This window comes from Cupressus sempervirens, chromosome 10 (assembly GCF_028749045.1).
Source record: "Cupressus sempervirens isolate cs-2001-9-10 chromosome 10, ASM2874904v1, whole genome shotgun sequence".
NCBI lineage: Eukaryota > Viridiplantae > Streptophyta > Pinopsida > Cupressales > Cupressaceae > Cupressus > Cupressus sempervirens.
In genome coordinates this window covers 378,761,520-378,771,114 of record NC_143127.1, presented here as the reverse complement: position 1 = coordinate 378,771,114, position 9,595 = coordinate 378,761,520, and positions in this window count along the sequence as shown.

Below are 9,595 nucleotides of genomic sequence, written 5' to 3'. Positions count from 1 at the left end.
CGCACTTCTGCTCATCATATTCTCTTTCACATATCTTCTTTGGATACAATACAATGTATTACATATATACAAATCCAATTTACAACTTACTAGAGTCAACTACAATACCAATTTTATCATAATTCACAAAGTCAGCCCAACTATTGTAACTCGGGTTCTGAAGACAAACTTGATGATGTTCTGATAACGCTTGACAATCTTTGGCACTCAGTTGAACTTGAAGCTTGCTCCATACTAATCACTTCCAAGTAGCTTGAACTCGGTTAGCACTGTGTGACTCGGTGAACTCTGAGAAACTCGATAGCAATTGGATTGCTCGGTTGACACTCCATGACTCGGTCAATGCTAGATCTACTTTGTTAACCTTGTGAGCTCGGAAGATACTGTTGGACTTGGTTAACACTATAGAGCTCGGTTAACACTATGATCTTTTTCACTTCCACTGACTGGCTCGGTAGCCTTTGCTACACTTAGTTTGCATTGAACTTTGTCTCTGCAGCTTGGTAAACATTGTGTAGCTCAACAAACACTACAAACTGACTCAAGTGCTTGGTAGACACTGTATTCTAACTACTTAGCTCGGGAACAACTAAATCACTTGGTTAACACTGCAAGCTGAATGATAAGCTTGGTAGCAATTGTAGAGCTCGGTAGAAGTGTAACCAATTGACTAAGTGTTGGTTCAATGATAGACAAATTCACTTATATGTCAACAAAAGAATAATTTTGGAGTATCATAACAACAATTTCAAGAAGTATCTCCTTTTACAAATAAGAAAAGAGGTTTATATAGGAGCTCCATCTATAGTGGGTGATTAGTATTAATTTGAGACCAATAGCCCAAGTTAACTCAAAGAAAACCCTAATCAAGGTTGCTACAAATATTAAATGCTCATCCATAGGCCAATGAGAAAATTCAAAAGTGAGAGACTCAGTAGGAAGACACTTCGTCATCTAACAACTTATTCTCAAGAATATGTACACCTCTTTTCAAATCTTTATTTTTATTCCACTTCCTTATTCCTACCATTCTTCATTTTTCCTGGAATTCTTTCTCCTAGATGTCTAGACCTTATGGTACCTAGACTCTGCACTAGGAGCTTCATTGTTTGAAATTCCTTATCTTCATCTTTATGGTGATCCTCTTGATTTGTGATATTTATTATTTTCCTTGCTTATGAATCTTGCCACTAGTCCTCTTGGAGTGGTTAAATCTCTTTTCAACTAGATCTCCTTAAACTAAATCCCCTATTATTGCTTAAGATTCTTAGTCACCTTCATCCCCAAACACTCATTCTTGAACATAGACTTGTTATCCACACTTCCTTGGAACAATTAGTTTCTCCATATCAATCCTAGACTTGTAAGTTTTTATGTCCTTAGATGTTTGACGATGACAATCTTTCTCTTTTGTGGACCTTCTTCCTTGCATAATTTGATCATTCTCGTGTGATGAAGTTTTCCTCTCCCATTGTTTGGGATATCCTTGATATCTTTATCTGTTATTGTATTTTGGTTTAGGAACTTTTAGCCTTGATCCCTCATAGGGACAAATTGGAGTCCCTAACAACTTGTCCTTGAGCTTAAGCCTTACGGAAAATTGATGTGAATAGGGACAAATTGATCTCCCCTAAATTGGTCCTTATTATTTGAGCAATTAATCAAGTAATAAGTTGACTTGTCCATTGACTCCTTGTATTTAAATTCAAACTTATCCACGCCCTTGCTTGATAAAGATTTGACCTTGAATCTTCTAAGTTTCCTTCTTGAATGTATGCAATCCCTTTTTCCTTGTTGAGGAATCATCTGTGTTGTAATGGCATTGTTGAATCCTTCTTTCCTCATTGTCATCCTTTCATTATCTTGAAGTGTTGGCCTCATTTGAACTTGATCTTAGGTTAATTGTCCTTCATTGATACTTTGGCCTTGAGCTTGAACTTGTCCTCCTCCACTTTTGGTTCACTTGCAACTATGCCTACCTTTGATTAAGACTAAATTCCTAGTACAAATTTCAAAATTAGCATATTGTAGAGAAATGTAATCGAGAAACTAGAATGAAACCTTGGTTTTCATTAATTTCATCACTTAATTTAGACCTTGTAACATTGAAAAAAATACATTAGAAGGTTGCAAATGAAACTTAGGAAAAAATATGAGAGATTTTTAGTCTCATAGCCTATCTGAGACACATCCATTTTAAAGCACAAAACAGTCCCTTTGTTGCTACAAACTTAGAAAAATTAGAATCATGATTTTTTTTCTCAAGACTAAATTTGTAACTAGTTGTAATTAGACTATTTTGACTTCAAAATTGTGATCAAGCTGGCTTGTTTCAACCTCCAAATGCATAGATCAAATCTTATTACTATTGCACAAACTCTGATCTATCTGAGGACAAACCTACAACTTGTCTAAAAACTTAGAAATTAATGCAACACTTTACTAAATATCCCTCAAACATGTATTGTGACATATGGTAATGAAGATTGTGTCTTTAGATTAGACTTGTCTTCCAAATAAATTTACAGGGAAAGTATGAAGACACCTCTCATTTTAAGAACTAGAGGCTTAAACTTCACCAAATAAGATTATTATTTGACACTACCATGTTCCAATGGATGCATTTAAGGATTATAAGTGAAACACCAAACCCTTCACTATAAGATATAAAATTGGTTTATGAAGATAAGTATGCCTTGCCTTGATGTTTCTTTCCTTACAATGAAAAGATTCCTTTGTCAAATTGTCCCCTAAGGATCTTGTAATACATCCCAATAGTGATTAATCACTTCATTTTTTCTTCCAATTTTTAATATTGAAATCAAACCTTTCTTGGGGTTTCTAGAATTAACTTTGAAAATGATTACTTATAGACTCTTGTTATCTTGGACTTGATCTCAATTTCAATGATAACTAGATTTGGCTTTCCAAGCATATCCATCACTTGAATTCTTGGTTTCTAATATTTTCTTGGCAAAATCATATTTATTTTGGTTTGTTGGATTTTAAGCATACAAACATTTCCTCTAATTTCTTATGCTCACCTTGGTTGCACTCAAACTCATTCCTTGCAAATAGTGATTCCCTAGTGGGACTCTTGATCTCCATCCCCAAAGTTGGCTACGTTGATAATGACTACTATTTATACCAGACTTAAATAAGTTTGATAACTTCTTGCTCTTTCACTTCAAGCACCTTCTTGAATTTTTGAATTCTCCTTTTGATTCCAAGTCTTGATCAATTCTTTTATATTATACTAGTTTTTGGCAAGTTTTTAAAGAGGGTTTTGTCTTGAGTTGCACCCAAATAGCCAATGTGGATAAATGCTTTCTTTGGAATTTGTGTATATTGAATAATAGTTCACTTCCCTTGTATTTAAAAAAAAAAATCTCATCTCATTTCATCAACCATAGCTTCTAAGGGAAAATCAATTGGTGTAGGGATAAATGTAATCCAAGATCCCATATTTTTATTCATTCACGAAAGGTCTTAGAGGGGAAAAGTTGATGAAGGGTAATCTTTTCATCAACACAATACACAATAGAATATAGAAATAAACAACAAAGAACATGAAATTTTCCATTATTAAAAATGACACACTAGGGCTACATGTGGATTTTCATTACAATGACTTGTAATCTAGAGCTACCATGTACAACATTAGATCTTCCCAAAATGACCCTATGACATTCTTCATATAGGGTGAAATTTAACTTTCGAAGAAGGTTCTAGAAATTATAACTCTGAACTTTGAGGCTAAACATCCTTAAAATATTATTATTTAATTTTACTTCATTGGAATTGGCCCCAAGCAACTTTTGGAACTCAAATGAGTGTTTGGATTTTTTTATTTTTCCTATCCTAAGAAGTGCAACTTCTAAAGGCAATTACTCTTCACTCGTTGATCCAATTGACTATTATAACTCCATTTCAAAAATGGAAAGAAGTGTTCAATAGTGTGTAACTTGCAAAGTGCCAGTCAGATGATGTTTGATCCCCTTTCAGATCCTCTAAAGTCTTCAAATTGAGCTTCGAGGTTTTTAACCCTTATGCCAATATTTTTTTAAAATATCTTCAAAACCAACCTTGTTCTTTTGATGAAGCTTGAATGACATGGTAATATAACTAAAATGAACCTCCAGGGAAGAAATTAGAACATTCTAAGCTCCAATGAACAACTTACTAAGAATAGTAAACATCCAAAACTAGTAACTCTGCACAAAGGTAGGCCTTATTTAAAACTAGTGTATCTTTTTGTTGATTCAAGATTGCCCTTACACATAGGATGCTCCTGTACCAAACATCTAGGGTAATTTGAGAAGTGACCTTGTCACATCTCAGGTGTTCAATGACAAATCATGATGGTTAACCTTGTCCCTTGACAACAACGATTAATCTTTAACAAATCTTCCTTTCCATTTGGCCAAATATTCTTCACATGTCATGTTTTGTGTGCTTCTGTCAGCACGACTATCCAAGATATCCTCTATCTCCTCTATAACTGAAGTAGGTGTTGGAAGATCCCATTGTGATACTTTATTTAATATGAAATATTAAAGACTGGAGAAATATTGAGTTCACTAGGTAATCTACTCCATAAGCATTTCCCGAGTCAAGCTTCTTCAAAATTTGGCATTCTCCAAATTACTTCATTTTTAGGTTATTGTATGTCTTTACTTTGAATCTCTCCTTTCTTAATTGAACCACGACCTCATCTCCAATTTGAAATTTTGTATTCCCCATTTTCTCATCTTCCTTAGCCTTGTACTATGCATTCATTTTGTTAATATGCTTCCTCATCTCCTCATGTAAATTCTTCAAGTGTTCTAAAAGGTCTTTAGCTTTGACACTGCTTGTCTATCCTTTGTCCAATGTCCTTATTATGAATATTTTCTGAGAATTCTTTCATATATTATCTAGAATGGTGATTTGCTAGTACTTCTATTGACTTAATTATTGCATGCAAACTCTACTAGTGGTAAAATCAAATCCCATCCCTTTGATCTATTTGCAACCAAACATCTCAACGAACTCCTCAAACTTCTATTCACCACTTCTGTTTGTCGATCAATCTAAGGATGACGTGTCGAGCTAAACTTTAAATTTTCTTTAACCTTTTCCATGATGTCCTCCAAAAGTCTCAAACAGACTTAGTGTCTTCGTTTGAGCTCTTGGGTAGACTATGTAGTCTCAACATTTCTCGAAAAAGTAGCCTTGTCTCATGAACATCATTACTAGTCATTCTTGCAGAATGAAATGTTCCATCTTTGAAAACCTATCTACCACCAAAAAAATTGAATCATGCACTCTCAGAGTCCTTGTCAGACCAAGAATAAAGGCCATACTAATATTCTCCCATGGTTTCTCTAGTACATGTATTGGCTAATATAATTCCATATTTTGCTTGGCTCATTTTTCCATGTAATGAATTTAGTAATGTTTTACAAACTTCTTCAATACCTTGTTGCAATTGTGGCCAGTAATAATGCTACCAAAATAATGGTCTTATCTCGACCAAAATGTCAAGCAAATCCTCCACTATGCTTCTCCTTGATTAGGTTCTCCCTCATGGAACTCTTTGGAATGCACAATGGTTTGCCTCTGAATAATATACCATCCTGCATTATAAAGTCCAACCATATTGTCATATCTAAGTAATAGGTTATGTATAAACTCTCAAAGCCTCTCCAAAATCAAGATCTCTAGGGTACAAATTCTTCAACACCTTTAATACAACAACTTCAATTTGCATTTTGGTCAACAAATTATGTCTCTTGTTGAGGGCATTTGCATCCCTATTAGACTTTCTACTCTTATGCTTCAAAACAAAAGTGCCAACTTTACAAAAACTCAACCCATTTTAAATGCCTACGATTCAACTTTGCTTGACTATTCAAATATTGTAAAGCTTGATGATTAGTAAACAAAATAAGCTCTTTAGACAATATAGAATGCCTCCACTTCATCAATACTTAAACTATAACATAAAATTTCTAATCATAAACATTTTTGTCACCATTCAACTTCTCACTGAAATAAGCAATGGGTTTACCTTCTATCTCAAAACAACTCCAATGACATCACCACTAGCATCACAATCTACTTGAAACACCTTATTAAAGTTTGAAAGTACCAAAACAATATACTTCATAACTTTTCTTTTTAATTATCAAAACTCCTTGCTACTATTGTAGTTTGCTTAAACTCTTTTCTATCCCTTCTCACTGTTTCATTCACATGTCCACAAATACTAGTGAAATTTTTGATAATTTTTTTTGTAAAAACTATCTAAACCATGAAAAGATCCTACCTCGGTAGCACTTCTTAGAGTAGGCCATTCAAAGATAGCCTTCACTTTTCTCTGGGTCTATTTTAAGAACATCTATTGAGAAAACAAATCTCATGTATACTAACTCCTCCACAACACTCCACTTTTTTAGATTAATCAACACTTCTCTCCTGTTGACTTCTTAAAGACCCTACAAATATGCATTATATGCACCTCCATTGTCTTACTAAAAATCAAAATATCATTCAAATAAACAATTAAAAACTTACTTCTAGTAAGTCATTCATGAGCCACATGAATGTGCTCAGTCTATAGTGTAAAAGACACGATTAACCACTCTGATAAGCGCTCCTTTGTCTTGAAGACCGTTATTACTCATCTTCTTTTCTAATCCCAATTTGGTGATACCCTCTCTTGAGATCTATCTTTGTGAAGTATAGAACTCCACTCAAACAATCTATAATATCATCCATCCTTGGCAAGGAAGATCTATACTTGACAATGATCTTATTGATAACCCAAGAATATGTACACATCCTCCATTCTCCATTTTTTTTTGGTGCTAGTTGTGTTGTACAACTCATGGACTCAACCTCTCTCAAATTAGCTCTTTTGCAACAACTCTTATACTTGTTTGTTTAACTCTCCACTTTTTGCTAGAGTCATTCTATGGGTTACCTTATTTGGCAAATTGGCTCTAGGAATCAAGTCTATTTGATGATTAATCTTTCTCATTTGTGAAATACTATTAGGTACATAACTAGATACAATATCCTGAAACTCATTAATAGACCAACAACTTCCATAGCTACATCTTTTACTTCCTCTTTATCAACTTTTAGAATGAAAGCAAAACACATATTGCTCATGCCTCATGCCTTCTAGAAACTTCCTTCTATTAACTAAACAATTCTTGCAGTATTGCGTACCTTTTCCTTTGTTTCCTCCAACAGATTCAACTTGTGTTGTACTGCCTCCTTTATCAAATAATAGGTATTCACATACCCATCTTGTCCAACACAATGATGAAATTGTATGGTCTTCCTAACAATTGATGACAAACATCCATAGGCACAATATCACATAATACCTCATCATGATAGGGATAACTTTAGTGGCTAATATTCGCCAAATGGCTAATCTCAGTCATCAGGGATCCTAAATTTGGCTTTTTTTTTGCACTTTGCGTTGGCCATGTCGCCTGCACTTTACAAAAATTGGGTCCCAGGCTTAGGCCAATTGGCAATAATAATACAAAAGTATTTGTATTTTACTGATGACTTCGCCAATGCAATCTATTTTTTTCATGTGGTAAATTATATATATTCGCCCACAATTTCTAATTATTATCTTAATTGATGTCATATTAGTCAATATTTGGTAAAAATTTAAGTTAGGTCATAGGTTAAGTATGTAGATTTGACATGCATCTCTTTTATAGAGACTTTCCATGAAACTTCTTATCCTTTCTCACATTGGCCCAAAATAGATTTGATGTTGAACACATGTCTTTACTTTTGGGACTTTCTTTAAAACTCAGTATCCTTTTAAATGTTTAGCCCAAAATAGGAATTAGGCCATTGATTTAGGATCCTCCAACAATTATAAACAATAGGGATGTTGCCTCCACACCACCATTCAATAATTTTGAGGGAAACTATAAGGCTATAAGTGGAATAAATTTAACCTTCAAGTTTGATAATCAATTAGGATCCATATAATAATAATAATAAAATAATTGTTTCTAGGTATGTTTACTTCTGCCCATAATTTTCATTAATAATGTAAGATTCACTAGGATTTTATAGAATTTTTATACGATAGAAAAAAAATCGCCAATAAAATTAAAAATTTTCTTACTCAAAAAAATTAATATGCCAATAGAAATTAATTATTTCCCCCTCAACTAATGTTTGATTCACCAAAATTCTATACATTTTTCCAAAGGGGGGTTTCTTAAAGTTATCCTTGCCTCATGATAGTTTTCGATTTTGAATTTTACTAGACATTGTTCATCGAACAAAGCCTTATGATCCTTTTGCAACCAAGCAATAGGTTAGGGATTCAAATGATCCCTTCTCTCTAACTTTAATTAATTAATTATTTCCTGTGAAATGAGGTTATCAGTTCTACAACCATCTGTGAAGCCTTACTATTACACATGCATCTTGTGTGAAACACACTCTTTATTTGTTCAAATTTCTTCTCATCATTTAACAAGGCTCCTATGGTAAACATGACCTTACTTTTCATCATCTTTAGTATGTCAAGCTTCAACATCTACATTTCCTTCTGGTATTCTATTTTGTCTTCCTTGATATTGGGGACACTCATAAGCCCGGTGCCCTTCTTCTCTGCAATGGAACCACATCCCATAAAAACATCCTCTTCCTGGACCTTACCCTTATCCTATTCTTCTCTGATCTCAATTTTTTCAATCATGTGAGTGACAAGAATTAATTTTTCTATGATTTTGACTGATGTTAGAGGCAACATTCTTATTTTATTCTTCATTTTTCCTCCATAAGACCACCCACTAGATTTTACACCATGACCTCTTTGAGTTTGTCTACTCTCAGACTTCTTGTTTAGTTTCTCTTCTACCGTCAAAGAAAATTGATATCTATCTTCAATGGTAGTCTTTTTTACCATTATCAGTTCTTCTTGAATATTTGGCCGCAACCCATTTATGTAATTGACAACCTTCTCCTTGTTGGCTTTAGAATGATATATTCTAATAAGGATTCAATAGAACTCTTGTGTGTATTCCTAGATAGACCTTCTTGCTTGCTTCAACCCTTGTATTTTCTTGAGCAAACCAAGCACACAGTTAACAAGAAAGAACTATCTCTTTTCTTTTTTTAACCATATGATCCCATTTTGTTATCTTCTCCTTTCCATTTTTACTTCTTCTAATTGAATCTCTTTCCACCAAATTATGGCATGACCTTTCAGCTTGACCTTTTCAAATTTAACCCTTTCTAGATCCCCTACTTCTTCATACTCAAACTACTATTCCATATCATTGATCTAATCAATAAGTTCTAGTGGCAGATTTCTAGAAAGTTGGAAACTTCAACTTTAGGTCTCTCTCCAATTTTAGAAATAATATGAAAAGACCTATCTTCCCTAGGGTCTCTAACTACTTTTGGTTTCTCTTCTTCAACTTGTCCTACGAATTCATTCTGACTTTCATCCCTTTCACTAATATCAACTCCTCTATGCAACTCCTCTTGCAATGCTTGCACTTGTCTTTGGAGGGCTTTAAAACCCTCGTTTGTCACAGTAACAACTCTTCTTCCACAT